The sequence below is a fragment of the Thermobia domestica genome, chromosome 10 (assembly GCF_964235325.1).
Source record: "Thermobia domestica chromosome 10, izTheDome1.hap1.1, whole genome shotgun sequence".
Lineage (NCBI taxonomy): Eukaryota > Metazoa > Arthropoda > Insecta > Zygentoma > Lepismatidae > Thermobia > Thermobia domestica.
The window spans coordinates 53,413,137-53,432,132 of NC_137463.1; positions in this window are offsets into that span (position 1 = coordinate 53,413,137).

Consider the following 18,996-nt stretch of genomic DNA (forward strand, 5'->3'; position numbering starts at 1 on the left):
ACAATGCTTACTTGTGTCAATACACAATAAATAAAGTCTCGGAGGGAGAACTAAAATGAAACAAAATCCTAAATCTCATGCTTATGTCTTTTAGGCTATTGAAGGCGAACGATAAATGAAAGCAAATTATTGTGCAATCATGCATGGAGCTAGAGCATAGCTGGAAACGGGAAAACCATGAGAAAACTCACGGACACAAAGTTTTCCATCATAAATTCTTACGGTCTGGGGTAAAACAAGGAACTCCTTACACGAAAAGTAAGAGTTCTATCATGAGATACCATCAGGGATGTAATGGGGCATATACGGAAGTATACGGCGTATACCCACCTAAAATTTTGTAGTTTGTCGTATACTCACCTTAAATTTACGAAAGAATGAGCATATATTGGGGTGCCTATATGCCAAGTAGTCTTGCGTATACGCTATACTCTTGAAAACGATCTAGCGTATACCTTCCAGAAATTCTAGCATTACACCACTGGATACCATGACCCCACTTTGGAAGAAGAACTATGATTTCAATAGATGTATTACTAGAATAAATATTAGCCCTATCTCCGATAAATTCCCGAAAGTGTAACAGCTTTTTCTGGCCAGTCATTTTGAGTGAGGATTTCCCTGGGTTTCCCTTATTAACACCATACAAATTTCGAGATGGTACCTAATATAATTGTTGCAGGCCTCTCCCTTCCTTCCCCAATCCTTTCTTCCTGCCCTTTCATCGAATAGTGTGCTCGCCGAGAAACGTCATTCCTCACCGGCTAAATACGGCTCGGCTCAATGCCAATAGCCCAGAAACCTAATTACTACTGGTATTACGTGCGACAAACAAATGTACCAAGTGTACGGACGTTAAAAGTGCAGAATTTGGAATTCGTAGAGTTTTCTTTGTCCACTTTTTATAGACCGTTCCACTATTCTCAACTGGTAGGCTACGTCCCTTCAGGGTCGTAGACAGATGTTGGTGAGATGTCACTAAGATGCTTTTTTAAATACATGTTATTATTGTTATTATTCATAAAGAATAAGCAGTCGTATGTGGCTGGCAAAACAGGGATAAAAAGGCTGAAAACTACCGTTCTAGGTTAATTGTAAGAAAATGAAAATTGTATGAATAACTTGAAAAGACATCAAGTAGATTATATTTATAAGTCTTAAGCATAATTAGTAGTATTATGGATATTGAAGTGATTCAGGCAATTTTCTAATAGTGGAGGGACGGGGAAACAGATTCCTACATGTTGAAGTAAATAAGTTTATATCCATGTAAGTTTATATCCATATTTCCTGGGCGTCTTTCGTATTAGAACATTAAACATTATGAAGTACATGATTTGATAGTCATTTTAAGATGAATTCTACAAGATGTACGTATTCAAAATTCAAAATAGTGAACTAATTTATATGGACTGCTTCTTTAAGTAACAATAAATATTACTTAAGCTGCACTGAGAAAAATTATATGTGGCGTACGTAAAATCTATGTTACATTTGTAAATCCTGTAGTTTTTGGACTTAACGTACAGCGAACATATAACTGAAAACGCATTTTTTATAATACTTTCTGTATGAGAGTTCCATCTGTACGTACTCTCCATATGGAACAATATAGGCGGTCAGGATTTCACATACAAATTAACGTATATTACATATAGCTGACGAAGGTAACATATATGTATATATTATAAGGAAGACTGTTAGATATCAGACATCCTGCAACGGCATGATGTAACATCTAAGGACATTGCGTATATGGCACTGCGTATGTGGTATGGATAACGTATGCTCCGTACTGATTCTGTAGTAAACATAAGGATTCAGTATATTTGTATTACATACCGATGTTCGCATGACGGATCTCAGTGTATTTGTATATACTTGATCCACATATACATGGACACTTTGTACATTACAATACATGTCGGAGGGGTTGGGCAGGCATAGCCATCGATCTCAGGAACTTGCCCTCCTGTCCCTCTTTGACGTTGTCACTGATTCAATTTTCTTGTGTAATTTAGGCTATCACAGGTCACATTAAATCATAAAAGGTAAGAAGGGCACTGCGAATGAGATACGGCTCTAAAACCGTAACTAGGGGAACTTCTAACTTAAGATAGAAAACAACATTATTAAAGATGACAATGTCGTATAGCAGAAAGTACAATGGTACATCAGTTCAGAAATGTAAACACACTAAGGACATATTCTTTCATTTTCAAAAAAATAAAAAAACAGAGGAAGAAAAAGAAGAAGAAGAAAGAAATTAAAATAGTAAATGGTTGGTAAAATACGAAACATTCCTAATAATTACACTAACAAATGCAGGGAACTCCCACGTATCATTCATATTTCAATATTTTACGTAAATGGTAAGTCATACCCTCAACAGATGTATCCATCGAAGGGAAAGTTCTTCCTCTGAGAGTTTATTCTCCACTGAGACAAAGTAAATCAAACACATACGTGTATCGTTGCTTCTTTCAACTTGAACGAACGAGTTTTGTTTTTTGAAATATTGTGTTTGATTGTTGTTTATTTTCCTCACTTAACGTTTGATAATATACCCCAGGAATTCTTCAGTTTGTTTAGGGTCAGCCTTGTACCACAACTCCAACAGGTTCAATTGTAGATTAATGTGGTTAAAAATAATGGTCATTCCCTTTTACCTACTTTAATCCGAAATTTTGTTTTCGAGTTATAACTGTTTTTGCAAAAGTACTAAAAAGAAGCATTTTTACACTCAGGTTGGTGTATACTTTTTGTTTTGTCTTGGCGTCAGAAATCACTTTTCAAACGTTGTCGATGTTTTGAAACACCTTGCATATAGAAAACCTACTGTTACTAAGATTATAGAATAAATATTTGAATGTCATTGTTAGAAGTATGAGTGTCACTGTTAGAACTATGTGTATCACTGTTCGAAATATGAATGACGCTATCAGAAATATTAGTGTCACTGTTAGGAATATGAGTGTCAGTGTTAGAGATATCAATGTTACTGAGAAATGTGACCGTTGAAATATGAGTGTCACTGTAAGAAATACAAGTGTCATTGTTAAGAATATAAATATCACTGTTAGTAGTATGAATGTCATTGTTAGAACCATGTGTTACTGTTATAATTACGAGTATCAGTGTTAGAAATATGAAAATCATTGTTAGATATATGTGTTACTGTTAGAACCATGCGTGTCACTGTTATAAATATAAGTGTCACTGTTAGAAATATTAGTATCACTGTTAGGAATATGCGCGTCACTGTTATAAATATGAGTATCACTGTTAGAAACATGTGTAGCACTGCATTGTTTACGGCCTCTATGGCTACTGACATTTTGTTCACATTCCAGGAGCATCTCATGCAATGGAAAAAGGATGCAGATATTCTATTATCTACATGTTAACACTAATGTAGTATTTTTCATATATAGTTATTTAAAATCACAACAAAAAGGGGGAAAAGCATCTGTCGAATATGCCCCAAATGTGAGTGTCGAAAGTACCCAGAATGTATATGTTGCACAGACACACTGCACACCGATGAACCAATTACCTGTGATTGCACAACTTTCAGCTGTATGCTGTCCAAACAAGAGCTTAACAAAACATACTCAAATTTTACAATGACCCTTAACTTCTCACATATCTCTCACACCATACCTCATAAATTTAGACCTTTCTCGTAAAAATTATCCTACTTATTTTTAAACTTTTCCAGATATACACTCCATACACACTACAGTTTCACTTAATACTGATTACACCAACACTTTAACTTTCATGTAGAATTGATAGTGTTCTGAGTTTAGAAGTGTCGGTATTCCCCAACTGTCGGTCTTTCCCTGAATAATTATACTATATGTTTATATTAAGATTGTTATTTATTCTAATGATATTTGTAACGATAACTAGGATTAACTCATATAGCACATAGCTTACGTTAATATTTCGAATATTAATGTTTAAAAAAAATAATACTAATGATTTAATTTTATTTCGTAAGTTATGGATCTAGAGGTGAAGGGACATTTTAATAACCGGTTCGAGTGAACGAGTGCGAACTTTCATAATATTACCACTGGTTACAGCGATGCCAACCTGATGTTACAAAATCTTATGACGAAACGCAAAAATTCTCATTTTCACCTAGAATTTCCAACGTTACACTAACTTAATTACAAAAACTTTATATGAAAAGTGAAGCTACCGTATGTTACTAATTTTCTTCAATATATGAATGAATTATATATAATTTCCGATCTTACACGTTTATCAAATAGTGTATGCAAAAAATATATTCCTTAATGGAAAGAAATTACTGCAAGTGTTGACGAAAAAGTGAAGTACATTTTGTTATCATAACTTCATATTTTAAGCATGCTTTGTGTAGTAGTTCTCTATGGAACATAACGAAAGAAGACAAGTTTCATGCTCGACTCATTAATATAGAACGTTTTGGAACTTCGTTATTTTTTGTTTCTTACATTAGTTTGTTCTTCTTTGTTTTCCTTATTTTAAAAAAATATAAACTACAATTTACGTTCCTTGACACTTGTTTCTTGAGATTCTTCAAATTCCCTTTTATCCCTACTCGAGAATTAATATTTCATATTCCCATAAAATAATTATTTTCCACTACTTAGTATTACTTAGTGGTTATATGTAATTAACCGTATTGCGAGCTGTTATATTCTGGTGCAAAATAAAAAATAACGTTAGGGTTAGGGTAAACCTCAGTGCCATAATAGGTGGTGTCATTTTCGTATACATCAGTTGTTATTAGGATTACAAAAAAGACTTATTTCATCTATACAGGGTGTGTCAAAACAACACCGACAACGTTTGAGAGAAGATTCCTGACAAAAAGATAAGATAAAAAATATACATCAAACCTGGATGCACCAATGCTACCTTTCGGATTTATACGCTGCCGAAAATTTGAAAAATGAACTTTAAAGATCCATAGCTCCAATACTATGGGACCTAAAGTAGTCGGTTCAAGACTTCACTTAGGAACTAATACTTCCGCTATCAAAAAAAATAATAAAAAACATGTTTCCGAATCTTGCGATACTTCCGCAACAATTTTTATAGAGGTAGTTGATGACTACTTCAAAGTATATGTCCGTAGCCAAACTACCTCTATAAAAAATGTTGCGGAAGTACCGCAGGATTCTGAAACATGGATATTTGAATAGGGGATATACTAGTTCCTAAGTGAAGTCTTGAACCAACTATGGTAGGTTCCATAATATTGAAGCTATGGTCCTTTAAAGTTCATTGTTTCAAGATTTCGGTAGCCTACAACTCCGAAAGATAGCATTTGTGCATCCAGGTTGGTGTATACTTTTTATTTTATCTTTTTGTGAGGAATCACCTCCCAAACGTTGTCAGTGTTGTTTTGAAACACCCTGTATATTAAAATTCTATGTATATATTTGTCTCCCAAGAAATGTTTATATATTTGTTTCCAATTCTTTCGACAATGAGATCTCGAAAACCACAAGTGGTAGAAAAATGCCGTTTCTGCTGGTCGATTCCAAATTTTGTGTAGATTGCCCAGTTCTGATTGAATAATTAAAACATGATCGTGATTTATTTATTATATTTTTTAGGGGTAAAATGGAAGTGTTGAAATTTTAAACAAGCACATTATCCTATGAGTTATACATTCCAACACAGCATAGTTGTAAACAGGGTTTGTATATCTATCAGGCGTTTTTTCGTGGCCAAATGATAACGAGAAGGGAAGGGTAACCATTTCTCCAAGCCAAGATGAATGTTTATTGTTTGTAATGTTTTCCCAGTGAACATCACAAATCACTGACATAATTAATTTTGTGTGTATTGTATTTGTTCATTACTTTCTGTTAAAACTCCAACCGGAAGTAAGGTTAATTTTGCAAACAGGTTGAGATGTTGAAAAAATAATCGAAAAAATCTAGCCTTTATGGTACCCCTTGTCGATTTTTATCAAGACGTCTTTCACTTGTGTCTGTAAAGAGAGATATATTGTGAGAAATGACAAGGAGATTCATGCTCATATTTCAGTAATGTGTTGTGTAGAGAGCCCAGGTTCAGCTAGTAAGTCTAATAATATTGCACATGTTTTTTTCAATTATACACTATTAATTTTGTAGCACTTGCAGGGTCCTCTTGTCTCTTTTGCCGGGATTCCGAATTTAAATCCTGTCGGTAAAAAGTGCAACCTCACCGTCAATTATAAAACTTACATCAGATCTAACCTAAGAAATTGGATCTTATGTCTAATCCATTACTTTAGACAAATCCATCTGTTATATTCCCAATCATTTCTATGTTACCTTCCATATATAATTTAATTGATCATTTCAATTATAAAAATTGCAGCGTCATGAATATTTAATAAGAAAATGAAAAAATCTCCTTGATGAATTTCTACTAATAACGAATATATGCTATTTGAAAAAAAGAAGTTGCTAAAACAGCAATATTCCCACTCAATATCTATCTTTTAAGGAATAAAAAATAAAATAGGAAAGTAAATTCATAAATACATACTAAAATGGAAAGAGTAATTGTGTACTCAAATAATCAACGCATAATTTAACCGTATATATTAATTAATTCATAGTGTAAGTACGTTTAACTTAAAGAGCAATAATTTACCTCACACAGAGCTGTAGATAAAAAGAAACAAACATTTTTTAAATTCTTTTAGAACAAAGAAATATCGTTTCCGAACTTTTCGTCTGCTCAAGACATTTTCTGCAAATGATGTACGAAATTTCTGCCCTCAAAATACATTCATTTGCATCAGTGGAACATAGAGTGAGAGAGAGAGAGAGTGAGACGGAGAGAGACACACAGAGAAGAAAATTTTCGAACCAAGAAACCAATCACATTTATCATCTTTCGCGGTGTGGATGCTATTTCTTGCTGAATACAGCAAAGTTGTATCCCCTCCTCACCTCCTTTTTTACTTCTTCTCTTGTAGCATGTCCCTGAACTATCCCCCCTCTCTCTCTCACTCTTTTAAACGCTTCTCTCCAGAAGGATCGTTTTTGATTCATTGTTGTCCCAAGGCTCCATTCATCACTGGAAATGAATCCTCAAGTTGGACTTCCCGCTGTTCTTACGTTACGGTTTTAGCAGTAAGAGAAGTAGATGAGTGTGCCGGAGGTTTAGTTAAAACGTCTAGAAACACAGGGGAGGAAAGGGGGAACCATACACATAGTTTTCTCTCTATCTATCTTTATCTTTTGTGTTTCTTATGCAACGGATTTTCCAAAGCAACCAAGGCTTTTATGTAACTCAGTGTTAGGTTTTGACGGAAACCGGAGGGCTGAACTAAGGGTTTTGATTGATTAGAGTCTCCTGGAAGGCTTGTCCTTCCATTTTCAGTCCAAACCAGAAAACCACCTCCAATCCCTTATTTTCTTCATCTCGTATCCCCTTAAGTTAGCTGCGCTCTCCTTTAACGGTGCTTTAGCTTAGCTTTGCGTACGCTTACAATCCTTAACACCTTTCTTGCTGGAAGGCGCGTGCAAAGTGATTTTCAGTTTGGTTAAGCTTGCCTTTTGGTTCTATGGATGTGTGCTGACGATGTGTCGACGTCAGTTCCTTCATCACTGGAGGAAGCGGTTGAGAGACTTTTTCTCGTTAATGATGCTGATGAAGGCAGTTAGAAAGCTCTTCACTGATTTCCCTCTTATCATTTACCTACCCTTCAAAATACACCCATCTTCCCTTTACTTTAAAGCAGATTTTTATATTACTATTATTATTATTATTATTATTATTATTATTATTATTATTATTATTATTATTATTATTATTATTATTATTATTATTATTATTATTATTACCTTCAAGACTCGTACTTAATAATTGCAATGTAATTACTTCTTGCACACATTTAATTCGAGATATAAGCGCATAATATAATCTTCGTATTTAATTTCATTTTTCTAAAAAAAAAATAGAAAATCATAAAAGAAACTACATATTATACACGATAGATGAATCTTATCTAAAGTTGACCAAAATTGGAATGTTCGTAGTCCTTAGCGTACGAGCTTAGTACGCATATGCAGCATTATGATATGATTCTCAAGTTATGGGTCGACAAACTGAAATGTTCCCCTAAAAGAAAAGAAAATCTATAATATCTTAATTTATAAAAGTCATACATGGAACAAACTCGGTAAAAAATTAATTTTAGACATATAAAAGCAAATCATTGGACAGCTGATTAGCTATATTGTAAGTCCAGTGTGCAATTATAACAAAATATTTACTAAAGAACCAATGAAGGGCACTGTTTTCTTTCGCTATAGACTAAAACATTGTAACATTATGATGCACTTGTCGCACGGGGACACTATAAGAACAAACTAACTTTTAGAATAAAGTAATACTCTAAACTAGAGCTTTCCTGTTCGGGTTTAGAGTGGTAGCGTATGGCGAGTGTTACATATATTTGATAAATTGAGATAGAATAATACTAACTTTCCTTTTTTTATATATTCAGCGTGTTAAGATGTTGATTTCTAAAATTTTGTGTAAGATTCAATAATGGTACTGGATGGGGACGTACTCAGAAATTTATTTCGCGGAGGTCCAAAGCATTTCCGAGGATGGAAATTCAGTTTGAGGACCAATTATATTAACATTTGTAAAATTAGTCCTAAAATTATACTAAATATATAGGGGGGATATGGACTTCAGGATCCACCCTCTGCGTACGTAAGAGGTACTAGATGTCTTTGCTCTTAATGCAGTGTTTTAATGCTGTATATAGGTCCATGTTTTATGTTTTCATATTCTTAAACTCCTTTGAAAAGAACTCGAGATTGACATGGTTGTCAAGTCATATATATATATATATATATATATATATATATATATATATATATATATATATATATAAATTTGTAAGACTTAAAGATTGATGATGTACGAGAAACATCCAGCTTACTGAGATAAAACTGAGTCTGAGTCATATTCCAATTGGAGTCACCATTACTATCATTATTATATTAGTGCAGTATTTGGTGCATTTAAATTATAACATCTGCATTTTTTCTCAGGGTTAGTAACACATAGAAACGCGCCGTTTGTTTTGCAATACGCGACCACTCGTTACAAATGAGCAGGGTTGGCAAGGTAATTTACTTGTTACGTATTTTACGTAAATTACGCGTAATTTACTAGTAATATACGTCATGTAGAAAACCAGTTTTTTACGCAGATGTAGAAAACTATATTTCTTTCATTAAAACTAAGATCATTTTGAATAGTCGGTTATATTGTAAGCTTAGTTTTCTTATTTAAGCATTAAAACATTATTATTTTCTAAACATTATATTGAAAAGTAATGATTTCATGCCAAATCATAGTAATAAAAGATAATTTTGGATAGCCCCTCGCCGGCCCACTACTACTTTCCACCTATTAGCACACACACAAGCACAACCACCCAACATACAAGCACACACATTAAAAATATGTGTTGGGTCGGATATGTTTGAAAGTATCAAGTAACCTTTTGATTATAACAATTTATTGTTATACCTTTGCAGCTTTTAATATAAAACTCGAAACATTTCAGTATACTTTGAAACTACTATTAGAAAAGAAAAAGAGATTGACTGTTAGGCTCATTTCACCTTCATATTGCACACTATCACATACACATAACTGATACAAAAAATTCTGATCAGAATATTGAAATAATGAAATTTTAGAATAAACTGATTTGTTTTTCTTCCACGTCTCAACGATACTATATATATCACTTAGCACTGGGACATATTGAATTTTCGATGTAAAAGTTATTAGATTCTCATTTTAAACACACACAACTGAAAAAATATAAAAGCACCCAACAGAACATTATACTAAATTTTTCGGAATGAACTCATTTATATTGCTCTTTTCTTCCAAGTCCAACAACATACTTCCCTTAGCACTTGACTATCATTTGAACATTTAATGTAGACATTTTTCATGCTCATAATAAATAGACAAAACTGAAGAAAATACTGAACAGAATATTGAACTATTTGTTTCTTCGTTTTTTTTTTTTTTTTTTTTGTTTTTTTTTTAAAAGAAACAATTTGTCTTTCTTCCTAGTTCGAATACTGAATATATTTCACTTGGTTCCAATAAAACTGCGTATATCATTTCATTTAAAACTTAGCCATTATTTTAATTCTAAAAAAATAAAAAGTTAGATGCCATTTCCATTATAATTTAGTACAATTCAAACACAATACTCTTAATCACACTAATATTCATAACTTGAGCGGTCTTGTAATTTGAAGGTGTAGTATATTTGAAGTAGTTTCTTTGAACGTTCGAAGCTGAGCCGGTTTCTTGTGACGTTATGGACAAAGGACCAATTTGAGAAAAAGTCTTTCAATTTGCGCTGAAGATGCTAGGATGTTCAGTAACTTCATAGCAAATTCCGACAACTCCTTATGTTGCCGAGTAGCGAAATACCAGAATGTGCGTGGTGTTGTATTTCCCTTCTTTATAAGTTCTTCAAAATTTCCCCGATATTGCTGGTAGCTAGTTATTCCTGAAGGGTCGAGGTTTCCCAACAGAAACTCCTCTACTTGTTCGTGATGCTTTTCTCAGACATTGCAGAAAGTCGTCACAAATGGAGACCACGAAGGGTTATCATTGTTGTTATATTGCACAATAGTTTCTTCCATGGCTTCTCTGTCATAAAACTTTTCTCGATTACAGAGGGTTTAAAACATGAAACATGATGAAATGGGTTTTGAACAGTCACGCATGCAAACCGTATTATACAGTGCTACTTTACAAAGCCAATACAAAATTCCCAGTTGATGCTTACGGATTAAGTTTTGCAAAATCCAGCTAGATTCCATACAATTTTAGGAATAATTTTTTAAAAGCTCAGCGCATAGAACGTTTTCTTTTAATTTGTACACCTGTTTCTAATTTTTTACGTACTTTACGTATTTTAATTAAATTACGCGTTTTTACGCGTATTTTACACGTCACGTAGAAAACCTTTTTTACGCGTAATTACCCAACCCTGCAAATGAGTGGCAGAGATGCAAACACCGTACGGCACACAGAACTTTAGTTGAAGCGGTAAGAGTGATGACTGTTTTTGATTTTATGATCCATTACAAGAAAGCATGTAATCAATCATTTTCTCCATTTGAGCACAAGCCGGTCTGAGGATAGTGTGCACAAATCCCATGGAATGCCAACTTCATTCATTCGTCGATCCTCCAAACCAAATTTCTCCTCTAGTTCCATCAGAGCGTCAAACCGGCTTGTGCGAGGCCGAAATTGCCTTGGCTTGTTGTCACACGATGTTCTGCCATCTTTGAACTGTTGCACCCACGAACGCACATTGGCCACATCCATGACACCATTATCACATATCTCACTCAACTGGTGTTCAACTTCAAGTAGTGTTACACCACGCAAATGGAAAGAAAACAAATGATTACTCACTGTATCACAAACGGTCATTACTCTCATCGCAGCCGCTAGGGTTCAGTGTCGATGTTGTCATCTCTGTACGTATTCACATTGAGGACTGCTTTTTCAAAACTTGATAGAGCAAATTTTGAGAAAGGGAAGAATGTTTTTTTTTTTTCCTGGTGTGCTTTTTATGCTACCAATCAAGCTGTGAAATCAGAATTGACAATCAGAAATCGTACGCTAACCGCTTAGCCACGAAAGAGCTCTGGATATCAAGGAACTGAAAAAGATAACTTCATTAAGGATAAATTCTTGAGTTCAGAATTCGAGGAAATCGAAAAAGACGAACTTGTATGGATGTTTAAAATGCAACAACAATATTATCCACAATATATGTCATTCGTTGCTATAATGATAATAATAATAATTGTGAGCTTTTATTTTCTTGAAAAAATTGTTATTCATTTCCGTGCTGAGTATATAGTAAAACGTAGTATTAACTAGAAGATTGTATTAACTATTGTTTATGTTTTCTTATCACTGATAAAAAATATTCTCTTTACACCTGTCACTTGTGAACCCTTTTCTTTACATTAGAATTTGTAATTAGTATCAATTATCGGGTGTTTTGTAAAATTGTGTACAAATAGTGTTTTGCCATAAAGGAAAAACTTGAAAAGCATAGTGTCCTAGACGATGAATCTAACATTCTGAAGTCTAGTTACGAGGTTTTAGGCAGCTACATTTTTCAACTCGCCGTAAACTTTGCGTCATAAACGTGGGTTTGCTAATCCGATCCTCCGCCCAAGTTTGTAATGACAACATTGTGTCTTTGGTTTTTCTATAGATACTCCCGTTTCCTCCTACATGCTCATTTCACCAAATCTTCCATCATCACTCACTTGCCTTAATCATCCGTCTCCCTTAGCTCCATTAGCCCTTAACTTTTATTTATTTTTTTTTACTTTTTTGCAATCAATTGCTCAATACTGGTGTAAGCGAGATTTATTAATTGTAAGCACTCAATCTTCTCCTTTGATTACACTTGAGATTTTTGTATATCATATAGGCCCTATATATTAAAATAGAAAATGTTTATCTTTCCATAATATTATGCTTAAGACGTGATTAAATCCCAAAACCCTCCCTTGCCTACCCTACTAGCTCAATAAATGAGAAGAAAAATTACAAGATTCTTACAAAATTCTTGTGCGAAATCATTTCTCTTCTTCATCTAATGTTCCGAAAGAGATTTCTAGGTAATGACATTTAGCTTACGTTTTAAAGAAAATGGAAAGATGCTATATGTGTTGAAGCTTATTACGATGATGTTAAGCTTCTTGTATATTTTCGATTCATCTCTCTTGCTTTGCTGAATAATGGAAAATCGTGTTCATGTCTAAATATAATAATAAAATAGTGTTGTATGCCTAAATACGTATAATAATAAACTATTGTTGTATTTGTGACAATTTCTTTACATCATTGTATCTTCTTTTGTGGTATTTTTTTTTTTCGTGAAATACTCAGAATAAACCCATTAAAATTAATCTGCAAGGTGAACATATTTTATGTTGTGATTGGCTGTTAAGGAAGAATATCGGACTAACAATTCATGAAAAACAATAATTTAATTAAAACGGTAGCTCTGTTTTCATTGGCAGTTAGGAATAAAAATGGCAAATAAAAGTATGGAAAATACTAGAAACTGACAAAGAGGATACTACTAAAATACTAGTAATTTGTAGTTCCTCCATTTGAAATTGAATGTGGGTATGCTTGTGTGTAAACCTTGCGCTGTTTTTAAGTTAAAAGTTTTTAAGAAGACCACTTGCTTATGAAAGTACAATGTTAATACTTGAAATTGATGAAAAAGTTAAAGACGAAAATTGAAGTATATGCGACGTAATGAGTGTGTCAAAATATTGAAATTCTTCTCAAGAGCCCCATTACATAGAAAGCTCGGAGTCCTATTACGTAGACACTGTAAGCTATTGCTTGCATTTGGAAGCTTGAGCGATGTGAATATGAACATCTAAATATGATGAGTGATATATAACCCGGAGGTTCAATGCCGCGTTCACAAAAGCTCTCCACTGATTTCTATCCTTAGACAATTGCATCCAATTTCTATTTCGTATTCCTATTTCTGCGAGATCCATCTTAATATTGTCCTTCCTTCTGCGCCTAGGTCTTCCTAATGCTCGTTTTATAATCACTTGCATTTTATATTCCATGCCTGTAATCAATGACAGCAATGCAGTTAGTAGATGTTCTTTGTTGTAGACGGGAGGAGTTCACATTTTTTCTTTAAGTTCTTCTTCCTTCTTTCCTTTTGTTTTGTATGTTTCACTGGTATTTGTACAGTTAACGTGCCAGTCATCGTGTAAATTCTACTTCAGAGATACATTTTCCTTTTTACTTTGAATGATTAGGGAAAATACGAATTATCTATTACAAAAATCCCCAGGATTCGAAAACCCCTCTCCGAAGTGAATAGGCGAAAAAGCAATAGGTTGAACAAAATGTTTACTTTTGCCTACATATAAAATGCGGCAAAGATAATGATATAAGTTGCCATCAGGACTATAGGCGAAACATAAGTAGGACAAACAGACATGAACAGGTATCTGTAGAACCGATTCTGTCTAACATTTATAGAGTAAAAATGGTAAGATATTACTAGAAGTGGATTTCTAAGATCGTTTCCACGTTCATCGACTCCGTAAACCGCTATTTAAATTGTAAGTGGTAGAAATAAACCATTTCAGCATAAAATGACATACAATAGAAAGATAAGAGATAGTAGAAAGCAGTTTTTGTAAATAAGTTCAGCGTCTCGATTATACATATCATCCTCAGCTGCATCTTTCTACTGAAACCTAAAGTAGTAAAATTAATCATTTCAATCTTTAACGTTGATCGCCATAGAATGAAAACAGAAATTGATAGCGACAAACGGTTTGTTTTTTCTTTCTTTCTTCTAAATAATTTAGCGTCTCAAGTAAAATTACAATCTTAAACTGCATGTCTTTACTAAAAGTGGAAGCGGTAGACATTTACTGCTAGTTCCGATTTTAATATTGAATTCGCATAGTCTGGAAGTCTAGCGTTCTTGCAGAATGTGAAACAAATCTAACTTTTTTTCCCTCATTATATTGGCCGTTAGTTCATTCAGTTAAGTTACATATAAGTACTTGAAATTAATAGTAGTCACATCGCAATCGCACTCAAAAGAACAACAACAATATTGTACTCATTGAAAAACGTGTACCTTACTGCGTAATATACACGTAGATCAGGCTCACACATCAGGCTGAGAATGTAGCGTTTGTCGCATTCCCACATGTTTCTTGCAACATTATTAATTATTATTATTATTATTATTATTATTATTATTATTATTATTATTATTATTATTATTATTATTAAGTATTCTGCCTTTCAGAAGGTCCTGGGACTAATGATGATTTTTTTCAGCATAAATTTGGGCCTGGAAATGTTTCTTCTACGTTACTCGATCTTCAGCTTCTTCTTTTAACTCCCAATATTTTCTTCTATTTTTCAAATCATTGATCACTTGTGTTCTTCTTCTTCTTCCTGTTGCTCACTTCTATCTTTCCTTCTACGGCTGTGTGAAGAAGACAATTTCTTCGCAAGATGTGTCCAATCCAATTGGACTTCCTACAAAGGATGCTGGATAGAAGTGTTCCTATCCGTTTTAAAACATCTTCGTTTGTTACTCTCTCCGTCCATTTAATTTTCTCCAACACTGCATTTCGAAGCTTTCCAAATATTTCTTCTCTTACTTCCTTAATGTCCAATTCTCTGAACCATACAGTCCGATGCTCCATATATAGCACTTGACCAAATTCTTCTTAAGTCCAATATTGAGCCCGTTAGTTAAGAGTGATCTTTTCTTGTTGAATGCTTCTTTAGCTATGGCAATTCTTCACCTGATCTCTTTGGTGCAGTAAGCGTCTCTCGTCAAAATACTTCCCAGGTACTTGAAAGAAATTATCGACCTTTTCAAGTTCTCTTTCTTCTACTCTGATCCGTACAGGCGTGTTTCCACGGGATATTCTCATGACTTCCAACTTCCCGATGTTGAATTCCATTCCATATAGTTCTCCGCTATCAACTATTTCGCCAATCATCCCCTGTAATCCTTCTTCGGTCTTGCAATATTAGTCAATACTAATTGGTTCGTGTTACCGGCAAACAGCTTATATGAGTTTTGATTTCCATTCAATTTTAATTTTAAAGAATTTAATTACGCGTACATTAATAACAATACGCTACACTATAACTACATTATAGATTTAAGCAAATATAGACCACTTTGTATGGTATAATTTAAAATGGAAAATATTATTATACGAGGAAAGGCAATAATAATAATAATAATAATAATAATAATAATAATAATAATAATAATAATAATAATAATAATAATAATAATAATAATAATAATAAATCTGTTGATGCCTTCAAGTTACAGATGTCAGGAGACATTCGAAAATGCCAACGAAAGGAGGAAAGATTAATTCTATTAACACTCAGTTGTTATACTTACGAATCCTAACTGGATTTACGAATAACTTCCATATTATTTGGCGATTGTTATGCTCTGTAGTCACGGCCTCGAGCGGAAACAAAGAACACATAGCAGTGTTGCCAACTTGAAAAATATCGCCAAGTCTAGGAGATTCGAATTTTAAGATGGAGACAAGAAACTGATTGGCGAATTTTTTGCTGTTTTTAAAGGACGATTTGACAATCTTCTTACAAATCTACCTCTTCAATCCTGCATTTCTTTGTATAACCCCATTGCCCTTGAACGGACAACAATTCCAACCTTCAGTGTCCTTTAGCTTACAGAGTTACTGTTGAGAAGCATAAATGTAGCATTACCTATAGCATTACCTACATCCCCAGATAATATTAGTTAACACCCCCCAAACTATCACGACAATATTGTCAAAGATAATTCACCGTTCTAATCAGTTGTACTCTACAGAATTTGTATTACTAAGGAAAAGCGTAAGGCACATATCAACAGCTAGTGGCTCCTTTAGGTGCGCCCTTGAGCAATGTAGGCCAGGCTTGCGAGGCAACCTGAGGCAACATCTGCTTCCTTCTAACTCACATAGGGTATCCTCTCTTCCTCAACGACTTCCAAGCTGCAAGAAGGACCCGAAGCACGGCAAGCTGCTTTGTTCTGCCGATGCACAGCTTTATGGTTACAGAATTAGTGACACTCGCAAGGTATTTCCGCTCTTATTACTGTCCTTATTTCTGTTTCTATTCTATAGATATATTCTGATTTAGCGTAGATAATGGAGAGTATTCTTTTGTCTATGTTATTTAGAACGAACATTATTAAAACGTATTTTAACATTTGCGTGTTTTGACTGGCAATACTATATATCGTAATTCGGTGTTAATGTTGCTTATCTTAGCGACAAGTCGCTCAATCTAGCGGATTCCGAGAGGAAGATAGCGATATAAGTTTTAGAAAAAATGCTTACGACTTTTAAAATGTCTTGGCGACAAAACTGGCGAATTCTTACATTGCTTTACTTTTTAAAAATGTCGATACTACTCAGCGATTGTCAAAAGATTGATAAATGAAACGAACGCGAATTATGCATGTCACTATGAATAATTCGGGTATAATCTATGTTGTTCATGACGTCATCACTTGAACGTCCATGTGAGGCAAACTGGGGCTTCACTTGTGGTGCGGGTGATTATTACAAGTTCGTTTCCCAAACAAAAGAACGAACTAGGATAGTGACGGGTGAACTTTCTTAGAAGAGGATCAAAGAAAAAGAGAAAAAATCTTAAGAAGGTCCAATATAATTTTCTAAAATAAGAATGGTACATTTGACAATTCTTGTAATATTAAGCTCTATTACCAAATGAAGCTTTTGCAATTTGGTTCGTACTGAGATGCAGTGATTCTCTGAAGTGAAGTTAAATATTCATGTATCGGTCTGTTCTAATGCAATTTTATCGACGAAACCCCATTCTTCTTTTCATTCGTAAGATAAGGCATCATGTGGAACGAAGAGAACCTTCCAGGAGGCCTTATCTCGCCCGGAAGTCTAGTTTATCCATCACTGAATTACAGCATTTCGAATTTTCACTATGTCTAAAAGTAGACGATATTTTCGATCTGTCAACAAAAATGATCGCTTCTGCACAAGAAGCTGGTGTTGTTTCCGTCAGTGATGTCGACAAAGCCGAAATGCTGCGTGTTTCTGAGAAATACAGAAAGACAGTTGTGGAAAAATGTTAGACTGAGATTTAAAGACGATTCTCACGTTTTGGGCACGTTTCAGAAAAGTTTGAAAGAAGAGAAGCCATACTTCAAGTAACTGTCTTCGCTACTGAAAGTGTCGGAAGAACTTTCTTTTGAGTATACCTAGGTATAAAAGAGGTTGCTAGAGGATATTTATAGAGGCGATTTTTGTGAAGTTTAACTTATAATGACTCAACTGTTGCAAGGGAAGATGCTTTTTCTGCCCATTGGAACAGCTTCTGTCGGGAAATTTTTCTGAACAACGAACAGAATGTTCTGCTCTAAAAGAGCTAGACTCTCCCCTGAACATGTGTGTGCTCTTATGAAAGTGTCCATCGAGGGTCACAAGATTCCAAATACAAGGGAAGATGATGAAGAAAATGTTCGCCTATACAACGATTTCATTGAGAAAACTCAGAATCGCTGGCTCATGAAACCAAAGAGAAACCATGGTGCATGGTGACACATACTACAAGTGTGGTAATTTATGTGAAGTGAAAAGTTGTTTATTTCAACCTTAAATTATGTATGATTAAACTGCAAGCAAATAGGATGATTAGTATTTGGATCGGTAGCTACCTTTCGCTCCTGTATATTTGGTATTAATATGTGTTTTATGGATTTATGTGTGCATATGAGGAGTGGTTGGAAATCTAATTCTGCTTCCAGAAGTAAATAGAAGCGAATAAAGTGAATGGAAGTAAGTGCTAGTTTTTTTCTTAATAGTTGCAATAGTTTAACGGTGAGGAAACATATTATTAATATGACTCAAAAAGCAGGCTACGTAAGTAGAGAGCAGATTTTAGATCACATTCATTTGCCTTCGTATATTGGCTCTTTAATACATTTTAACATTAAATACGTGTAAATATTAAGTGTATATATGGTAAAAGATATACAGATGACGGGACACCCCCAGGAAAATCTACACCCCCTGAAATCAAAATCCTGGGAAAACCCTGACCTATAGCAAGGCGATTAGCTAGAGAAGTACAATTTAAAGAAAGTGGCTGTTAGGGTGGTAATACACTAATAAAAACTGAAACTCTACTTCTATAGCTTGTCTCGATTCAGCTCCCCCTCCCCCCCATATCTAATAGGAAAACATAAAATGGCGCTACTGCTTTAAAATAGAAACAAACGTACAGAAAACAACAAGGAATGAACTCCCATTCAAGACTTTGCTGTGTCTTGTAGACAGATGTAACTATAACATAGTATATGTACTAGTTGCA